The following is a 10,724-nucleotide window of genomic DNA, read 5'->3' as shown; positions in this document are numbered from 1 at the left end:
TTGATGATAATTTCATTTTTCCACGTGTCGGTTGCATCCGTGTGTTTTGGAAGCGGTGGTAGGTAGGTGCATCCTGGAGGCACAACGTCTGCAGATGGAGAGACCATTTTAATCATGTTGCAAGGCTTTGAAGCCCTCTCTTGTGTCCCAGGATTCTTCCATCCTGCGAGAGTCACTCAAAGGCTCCTTGCCCGAGGCCTCGGTCTTTGGGTAGGTACTGTAAGTCTCTGGAGACCCGAGCCTGGATTGCGGGCTATGAAATATTTACAGCTTTTTTGTTTTGTATCCAAGCCAAGCAAAAACACGAACCATCTAAGGTACTATACGAGTGTGAGGATATACATAAAAGTCATACGGAAAATGGAGATAAATTTGCTTTCTTTGCATGATAACGTGAATGAGATTGATGACAGAGCAGCGATGGAGATAAAGAGGGCCGTCACGCACAGATGCATACGTGCGCCCGATTCAAGGACAGCAAAAGTCAGGCGAGGAGATCGTTCATGTCTGCTATAGAGCGATATCATGAATTGGAATATATTTCAAGAAAAAAATGGAGACGCAAAAGTCACGCAAGCCGCAACCCAGATGGAGCTTTGACTCAGTCGTTGGCGGTCTTTCACCACCCACTTTTGCGTGCTGTGAAACCACATGAAGATTTTTTTTTTCCCAGTTCTTCATGCAGACATGCTGACATGACTCGGCCGTCTGCGTATCCTGATGTTGAAGCATTAAAAGTAAAATGAGGACAACTTGGACTGCAGGATTTCTATTACGCAATGGTGCAGCCGATGTCAAATCTGAAATTCTTACGTAAAAGAAAGGACGTCATGACATCCAGCCGTTTAAATTGACTATTTGGAATTTGTGCTTAACCATATATTTAATGCGGCAGGATGACAGCAACTAAGTCCCGCTTGGATTAAAATCCTTTTCTTGTTTACAGTCTTACTGGAAGCAATTTTGTCTAAAAAATAAATTTGAAGGGTTAGGCCTGGATTTCAACAGACCAGTCCTTTCAAATGGCCTCGCCTGGATGTTTGATCAGAAATGCTGTCGTCATCACAAATTGCCATTGTGAAGTGCTTTCTTCTCAGAGAGCATCACCACAAACATCTCCCAATTCATCTTCTTGCTTCTGTCTCGCATGATCAATACGCCGCTGTGGGCCGGTTCCATTAGAAGCCACGAATGCCGCAACACCGCCGCCGTCACGTTTGACAAATGATGCACTATGCTTTGTTCTTTTCCTTCTCCCTCTCGTCCTCTTTCCGTCATCCTGATAAAAGTTGGAGAAAAAAAAAAGAATCCTGTCTTGTCCATTAACGCAGCACTACATAAACAAAATGTCCCCCTTATTGTCTGACAAAGACCAAAGCGTCATATATCAACCTATATTCCGAACAATAAGTATTTATGCACTCGTAAATCTCCTCCTCCCCCCCGAATGGTTTCATGATGATCTAATAACCCCAAATTTGATTTCCCTGTGGTTCTTCGCTAACTTGTTTTGGCCTAAGGCGCAAAGGAAATAGGAGGCACAAAAGTGGGGCTACTGCTCCCCTGTGAGCCAGACGACGGGTCTATTTGTGGCGCTCTCTCTGCCTCCGTCTGGTGAGGCGTCCACAAAGGCTGCAGAGCTTTGGCCGGAGCACGTGCGAGGGACTAAGTGGAGCACCGAAGGTGATTGCGTCACAGCTTTAAAAACAATGATGATGACACGGCAAATGTTGATGATTAACATTTCATGAGATACTGTACAGCACGAAAGTTGTTAATCGATACGTAACCTGATGCAGTGCAACGATAACGCTCCTTTGCGACAATGTTGATTCGAATCAATTAAATGATTAACGACAGATCTTCTGCAGCTAATGTAGCAGCTGTGGTACTGGATGTTGTTTACACCATTTTGAGGGCCTGGAGCAAAAAAATAAATAAATAAATAAAGCACTCATTTGAAAATATAGCCTGCTGGTGCCACATATTTGAATGTCCTCATGTTCCAGAACAAATCTGCAAGCAAATTCATTCATGGTTGCGGTTGTTACCCGAAGATTGAATATTGAGTGAGCGCTTTGTTTTAGTGGTTTATTGTAGTAATCATCTGCTAATCCTATTAGCATTGAACTAATGAATTTAATGTGAAAATGAGTTCAGAAGGACAATCCATTTTTCTCTCTCCCTTTTTTAGATTGGCGTTTCCAAGATTGTCTTTTGTTTGGAAAATTATGAGTGACGATCATTTCAGGAGGTGCCGCACACTTTTTGACGATTAGGAGGACGATGTGACGTAAGCACGGTTCAGGGAGTGTGTGTGTGTGTGTGTGTGTGGGGGGGGCTTCAGATGATGTGGTAAGGGAGTGGGCGGCTCTAAGAGTCACAGCACGGATACAAGAACAAGCTCATACTGTACTTCTAATGGCAGCCTTTCAATTTGAGCTCACAATAAAATTCCTCGCTACGTTGTCAGGAGGGGGCGGAGCTTGGAGGACGACGAGACGTACGGTACACAAGGCTTTAATGGCTTTCTCACCTGAACGAGTGAAAATTAGCCCATTTGTCACTCAAGCTCATATTCTTTGATTTCTATAAGCGATCAGTGCCAAACGTGTGCAAGCAATTGAAAGAAAAAGGTCAATTTTCCGCACCTCACTGAGGCCCGCTAATGCATTTCCTCCGCTATTGAGGCCATCTGTCTTTCATCTATTTTTAAGGACTTAAGTGGGGCTGGCTACAATAGCGTGGAAATTCACCCTAAACACAAAGTTAACAAAAGAAAATATGAGAAGCGGTTTGGAGAATGAATGATGAACTGACCAAATATGCAGTAAGATACTACAAAATTGTAAAGATGCGTTTCATATGTATTTCGCAACTAAATATTTCCTGTGTGACACAAGCACGCATACTTTGTTCATGAATGAGACAAACTGTAAAGGTCATTTTTCTTTTTCTTGCACAAATCAGCTGCATGTCCATATTTGTCGTCAATGAGCAAACAAGATTCAGTTCATTTCAGTGCGATAGCAAAGTTGAACAAGGGATCAGGAGAAGTTTATTTCCTGGACAAGGGCGAGTGAGTTAACTATGTCCATACGACTGATTCTACGAAAAGTAAATTTTAGGTATCGTTTGGAATGGTGAACCTTGATTGACCTCACTATAATTTTGTATCCTATCAAAGAGATTAAAAGTCAAAACCTGTTCCCTCGTTGGTACTTTCACAATCTTTGCTCCATTCCAGATGTTATCTGAATACTCAAACATTGGAGAGGACAAATAACATTCCATCCAAATAATATCGGGGGATAAATCTCCTTCATTCTTACACACACTGATTTTTCTTTTACATCCGAGCCACACTGAGCCATAAAGACTATTTTTAAGTCACGCCATGTCAATCAAGAGGTCAAATGCAAGATTCCCTGAAATTTGAATCCCTTTGAAAGAGCTCATTTTTATATCATCAAATAATTGGCTCTATATAATAGTTTGAATGAAAAAAAAAGTCTATGCAGAAACGCCCAAACTAAGCAGCTAAGTGGCAGCTTTTAGACTCATGCGACACAGCGAATAAACTTATTGACCTCCTTAGTTCCAATCCCCCCCCCCCTCCCCCCCTGCAAGACGTACCGATCCCTCCACTTCTCTGCTCAGCCATCTGTGACACTCTGAACCGAGTGACCTTGTGGAAAAGCAGACCTGTAAATTAGCCTGAAACATTTGGATAAAACCTGGGGATCTTAGTAAATGTAAATGTCATTGTGGAACTCCCTCAGATGATAAAAAAAAAAAAAAAAAAAGCTTCTGAAAATTACAATGCTGAAATGAAGCCACTGCTCCAGCATCACACTCGCAAATATTGATTTTGAAAGGGAACAAAGAAGTTGTATCCTTGGAAGTCGCCCACAATCTCACTAGCAGCTGCGTCATTCGGACTGCACGAAAACACCGCAGAGGACGGACGGACGGACGGACAGGACGGGGGCCTCGCTGGGTCGGGGTGTGTGTGTTCCAACGTACACCGCATGAAATCGCGTGTAGGGTCACATGCAAAAACATTTGTACTTGGCGCTTTATGGGAACAGAAAACATATCATTTTGAAAAGTCTTGGAGCTCGCAGTGAGCGGAGATTTAGTGCCGGATAAACAGCTGAGTGGCTGGCTGAAACATAATTAGCTGTGTGACCATTAAACTGCTAAACCAGCTCCCCACAGGATGGTGGATTTAGACCTTTGTGGCAAGTTAATGGGCCATTGTGGAGACTTGAGACACAATTAGGTGACTTTTTTTTTTTTTTCTTAAGTAGGAGATTTGAACCAGAAATCCAATGAATCCCCCGCACCTCCCAAACCCTGTCATCACCACCCTTTACGTTGCTGGCTGATTCGTTTGCGCTTGACCTAGTTAATGTCTCTTGAGAAGTGGTGGGGCTGAAAACACACACACTCACTCTCACACAAACACACAAACAGTGCCCTTGCAGACAACCTGGATTTTGAACATCTACAAAAGTAGATTTGGGTGAGGAGTTGGATTAACTTAAATAAATACTGACTGACATTGATGACAGATGAATAGTTTAACAGTAAACAATTTTTTTCCCATCTTTCCTTGTTGCAGAAATTGGTGAAATTCAAAAGGGGCAGCTTTTTTTCATTACGATAGCTACTAAGTGTTGTGTGGAAGAAGAAAGTCGATGATTGCATGCATGTGTCCATCCATGACAAGACTCATGAAAAGGTCTCATGAGGACACATACAAATGATCCCTGTCAGAATTAGTGACGGGAATGTTTTGAAAAGAAACCGCTAGTGAGGAAGCATGAAGGGGATTAGTGTTCTGTATGGAGACTGATGGATAGATGGGGGGGGGCCTCATGTGGATGCCAAAATAAGCAAGAGTTGCAACGGGGTGATCTGCGGACACATAGCAGCAGCAACAGGAAGTCAGAACCACGGTCGGTCGGTGGGACCCGCCTGTGAGTTGTGCAGAAGCTGTTTCAGCCACCTGTCTGTTACCCCAGACGCCTCCCACCCACAGTCACCTTATCTAACCCCGCAAAGCACTCGGCCTTGCTTTATTGTTATTACTCGAGCAAACGGTGGAAAAAATAGAAAAGAATCCTGCGAGAGTTCCGCCGTGTCCCCACTTGGCTGCTTAATGGATTCCACAGATGCAATGAATTCATCTCAGTACGTCACAGATGCGGCCGTCTCATGTCATTTGCCCCATTCTAAAATGTCAATCCGTAAAAGCACAAAATATAAACACTAAGATGCTCTGTTTAAATTTTACAAAGAAAAAGCATGTTGCCAAAAGTATTGGCACGCAGGTAGTCCCCGCTTCTCACTTCTCTCAACACCTGATTTCCTTCATGTCAAAAACGCAACCAGGAATTCAGACATTGGAATCTGATTAAAAATAGTATATTCACTCCACGTGAGGATCAAGTCGCTAATGTCTTTTCCCCAAATCTTACTTGTACAACTTCAAGAGTATTTGACCTAAGTGATTACAAGTGATTTTTGGACAGTCGAGACAAAACTTGATGAGCCACCTCAAGAACACTAGAATGATGCCAGGTGCATTTTTTTTTTTTTTTTAAAGGTTGGGATGAATCCAAACAAAACAGCCGCTTGAACGCTGCCTTCAAATGTTATGCAAGTGTTCGACTGGAGCAGCGTCATACAAGAAAGAAAAAAAGAAAAAACAACACCACTCCGAGGCTGCTATTGGTGAGGAGGCGGGTCGTTCCCAACTGGGGCATGGCCAAAGTCACATGTTAGCACAAGAAAGGAGGAAGAAAAAACGACTTTAATGTTTCTATTTAATTTTCCCTTTGAGATTCCTGTGCTCTGCTGAGCAAAGCGGGTCTGCTACTTCAGTGCAGAATAAAGGTGAGCGTGAGGTCAGCACTGGACGACAGCGAGGACGGGAAGAATATAAAGAGCCCAGCCTGACTTGGAAATGGCAGGTGTACGTGCACGCACACACTCAAAGCCAAACCGAGAGTCTGAAAACATCGATCCAATGTGGTTGAGTAGAATCTTATCTAACCCGTTTGAACGCCGTTCGCCCAACTCAACTCGATTCACAAGGTCGACAGTTGGCTAGCGAGGTGTTTGACTAACAGCCACCTCGCCAAACTGAACTATTTTTTGCATAGCAAAGACGCATACCAGTCCTGCCACTAACCACCGAAACAGTTCTTTCGAAGTTCTCAAGAATTATTGACACGTACAACACGCACGTGTGACACCAGCAAGCACAGAAAGGCAAAACGTTACTGCTGATTTAAAATCTAGTCTTAAATTGATGTAAAATGAAGATATTGTTAAAATCATTTGGCCTACATTTTGGTTAAAAAAAATGTTACATTCAATTTTGTTTCTAATAATTCCCATTGAAAATTGGGAGACAACTGTAAGTAGCAAAATGCTGCTATTTAGCTGTCCTTTTGTTTTGCTCACCACAACGACATTTACTTAGACCTATTAATAGACATGCACATATGAAATGAATTGCTATGAAACAGTCTTGATCACTGTCACATCAGTTCAAGAGGAGATCTCACACGCCCACTTGGTGATTCCATTAAAGTGTTAGCAGAGGGAGCGTGGGCAGTTTTTTACAGGGGACATAAATTTGGTCATCAGCCATTTCATCCCGTCGCCACGAGGGAGCCGCAAACTCCAGTGGCTCGCAACCATCATATGCCTGCATCCAATTAAAATAGAATTAGAAGCTTTGGGTATTTGTTTTTGCTGCCGCAAGATGACAACCGCAGGCATAACCAATGAGAGCTTTTGGGAAGTGCACTTGTAAAAAGCCATCCCAAATCCTGTTACATAATCGCTCACACTTAAATATTTCGACATAGACCACTCGCTCCAAATGTTACATCATTGGAGATCACAAATAATTCGAGAAGGGCCGCTCACTTTTAATAGATTGTTGAAAAGGCAAATTCGTTAATGTTGCGGCCCCACCTTGGGGATTATTTAACGTGCTGTGGAGACTCGCTCTGCATCATGCGTCGTGCTCCTCATCTGTGCGTGGAGAGAGTGCAGCCTGGAACCCTTACATAACCCAGTTAAAATATACCCCAGTCACATGTAATGATCAGTCCTGCAGATAAATATCCTACTGTTGCTTCAGCGCCCCTGGCACCCATTCGGACATTTGAGGGCACGTAAAAACACGCACGTTTGCGCACAAGGTCATACATTTTTTTGTCAGTGCTTCACTTGCCGGGCGGCTCGATGTGAACTGTCTGGAAAATGGTTCAGAGTTTTTCTTCTTGGGTGAGTCACATGCGACTGAGTTGGGTCGAGGAGAAGCCACGAGAGAGGGAGGGAGCGATAGAGAGAGAGAGAGAGAAAGGGGGGGGGCAACATGATAGCATTACTAAGTCCAACCCTTAAAAAAAAAAAAAAAATCACAAAAATGCACCTCATGTCGCTTCTCTTGTGACTACATAAGCTTTTGCCCAAGCATGCCAAAACTATTGCTATTGGCTGAGGCGCACGGGCCACCCGCCACGGGCACGAGTGCTGCGTTCCATGCACCCCGCCCACTCATCCCACCCCGTCACATTTCTCTTGCGTAGCCATGCGGTTTCCATACAAGACTCAAGTGCCGAAAGTTTTACGCACGACTGACGCAGAGACCGACATGTGAATTACTTCTCACAAAAGATAGCACGGGGACTTGAAGCAGAGGGCGAGGACTCTTCCTTCTCTGGCAATCTTAATAGCGAAACCATTACATAATCATGCTATAATGGACCTGACAGGCTGCGTGGACTCATGTACGTGCAGCATGTGTCTGTGGCTCGGGTCCACACTGTCGTCACTCACATGTTTATGCTTACATTTTGGTTTGCTGCACTGGTCTGGGGCCAAACAATTTTTCCACCCTCAATATTGCCGTTGGGATTTGATATGAGATTTTTTTTCAAGGTCCGCTTTTTTGTGTACTGATAAACACAAGGAAGAAACTAATCACAAAGGTCTTCTAGGTTAGGCTTACGCTCAAATAAAAACCAATGAACCATAAATTAATATAAACAAAAGTAACGCCAAGATGTGTGCGCCGTTGTGGGTGTGACCACAGTCGACCGATCAGCTTCTCGTTCACTTTATATTCGGCGTACAAGGGGTGCACATTCTTTGGCTTGGCGGAAGTGCGCAGTGTAAAATAAACTGCCTTCTGTCCACCTAAATTCATTCCCAAATTCACTAAACAAGGCTTGCTTTTAAAAAACACAAATAATCAAGGCATGCCAGTTTTTATACCGCACACACTTCCGCTAAGTATCAAAAAAAGAGCCTTTTGATTAATTTTTTTCCCCCTTTCAGTCAGACTATGACCGACTGACTAAAAGAGACAAAAAAACATTTGTTGAACACAGATAATAAGATGAACTCAATTGATTACTTTGAATCCTTTCACTTGCAATATTCAAAGCTGTCACTCCAACAACAACAAAAGTGTGGCTTAAATAAATCTTCTTGAAAAATCAACCTATCTATACACTAAATAAATCAATCAAATATACAAGTCGCTGACACACCTACTGAAATGAAATTTTGTATTTCTAAAATGTCAGCCTTGACAATTGGAAATTTGCATTCTACTCCATTTCAATGTTGACTCGAGTCCAAAGTTGGACTTAAATTGTGCCAAAATGACACTTGAGGATAAGCGGGGAGCACGACCTTAAGCCAGGGATCATGGAGCTGAGTCACATATCAACATCATGTGGACAGCTGCCGGTAACAACACACACACACGCACACAGACACACACACACACCCACCCAAACACTCTCACCCGTATCCTCTTGCAGTACACTGGCAAGTAGCTGCACGTTGTGACCCTGAGGGTGTGTACTGGGGAAATTCAAGGTTCAGGTCAGGTGAAGCTGCCTGCAAGCTTTTGCAAAAGTATTTTCTTTACCCATTCATATAACTAGCGCCCACAAAACGGCCACAGAGCAGACAAACCCTCGTTGGCAAAGGAAAGAGGTGTGGCAAAGACAAGACGTAGCAAATGTTCCACACCTGCCAAGACAAAACAGACGTCTTTGCCTCTAATTGAGAAAATGAAATTATATTCATAAAAGCAGACGCACACAGACAACTGTGGGAGTCAAAACAAGTCATCCTCTGTGACGGAATGACGCACCGCAAATGTCGGCTCGTGACACATGACTCATTTTGAATCCTGACGCCAGAACGTGCCAGTAAAAAAAAAAACGTCAAAGGGGGATTGATTGATTGATACATGGGTGTGAATGAGCGCCACATTTGCAATAAGCCGTATTTGGGAAAACGTTACCGGGGCAGCAATGAAAAGTCATCTGCTGGCATATGGCGAGATAGGGCAAGAGTTGACATTTGCTGACTTCAACTCAGATCAAAATGGATGCCACTATGAAGCAGTAAAAGGATTTCGCAAAGCCAATCAAAAGAAGTTTTAAATAAAAGATAAATAAATCATTGTCGTCAAAAGAGTGTGCTTTTCATGTTCTCTGTGGGAATCAATAAGAACTGCAGTTTTTAGGTACATTTCCGAAAGGGTGCCAGCAGGTACTATGGGACTCACCACCTTTTTATAACTCTTCTCAAGTGTTGTCATGGAAACACAACAAAGTTCCAATTCTGTGGTGACTAAGGACTTGTGAATATTTTGTCCTTAATGTGGCTATATGAGCAAGAACTTGAGTTGAACGAAAAGAGTCTTTTCCTGAGTCATTTAGGAGTCAACGCACTGCCCATTGTAAATTGTAAAATACAATGGGGAGTCCGGCAGTGTCCAAAGACATATTCTTTTATTCTTTATCCTTTCCTTGAAGAGTTTTGCATGTGCTTGAACTGATGCTTTGATCCAAAATAAATGTCTTGTTTCCTGTGCTTTGAGAGGGGGGGATGCATTTACTGTGGCTTGGAGGCCTCTTGAAGACAAAAAGGGGAAATGAGAGTTTGCTCGGAAGGTCGGTGTCGTCACCGAGTCTGGGGTCAGCGGAGGCTATCTGGACTTGGACGGCACAACGACGGGAAACCATTTGGAACCACCTCACAGCACAATTAAAAAGCCACAAGAGTGGCTGGCACGGCCACTCTGCTTTAAAGTGACGTCTGTGGGTCAGTCCTAAAGACGTCATGAGGGAGGAGAAAATGTACCGATAAAATCCTCCCTAATTTTTTGGCCGCACTTTTGTTCACAAGCAGACGCATTGCAGTTTAATGCAGGCAACAATGGTTAAGCTACTGTGCTGAGCAAACCGGAATAGTACAACTTGCAAACATGCATTTGGATAGCGCCATGAAATAAACAACTTGACCGCAAAAACGTTGTCAAAAGGACTTCTTGCCAGATGTCGTTGTGCATTTAATGTGCTGCTAAAGACTCCTTTTCACTTGTAACCCAAATCACATGCAGCGTGAAGGAAGACGCATTCTTTGACTCGCTTAGTTACGCCAAACATGGGAGATGGAGGACATGAGGCTGGTGTTTGACTTTGTGTTATCTCAGGCGCACGTGATCACGTTTGCAGAGACAGACTTCATGACTCACTTGTGCCTTCGGGCTCGGCACGCTCGTCTGGACTCAACAGAGGGGGGCTTCTTATCCGGGTAGGCGGATATATTAAGGTGCCGTTCGTAAGCACATCATATAAAGTGCAACCGAGTGGCGCGCAATCCTCCGCCAA

At 43.5% G+C, this 10,724-nt stretch overlaps 1 protein-coding gene across 2 annotated transcripts in view; it reads right to left on the bottom strand.

Annotated features, from left to right (window-relative positions):
• ca12 (carbonic anhydrase 12) overlaps positions 1 to 10,724 on the bottom strand; it is a 48,664-nt gene that overhangs the window by 24,478 nt on the left and 13,462 nt on the right. The gene's annotated exons all lie outside the window — the stretch shown is intronic.

The sequence above is a fragment of the Syngnathus floridae genome, chromosome 6 (assembly GCF_059516105.1).
Source record: "Syngnathus floridae isolate MCC-2025c chromosome 6, RoL_Sflo_1.0, whole genome shotgun sequence".
NCBI lineage: Eukaryota > Metazoa > Chordata > Actinopteri > Syngnathiformes > Syngnathidae > Syngnathus > Syngnathus floridae.
The sequence above is the reverse complement of the archived record's forward strand: the minus strand, read 5'-3'. Positions and strand labels throughout refer to the sequence as shown.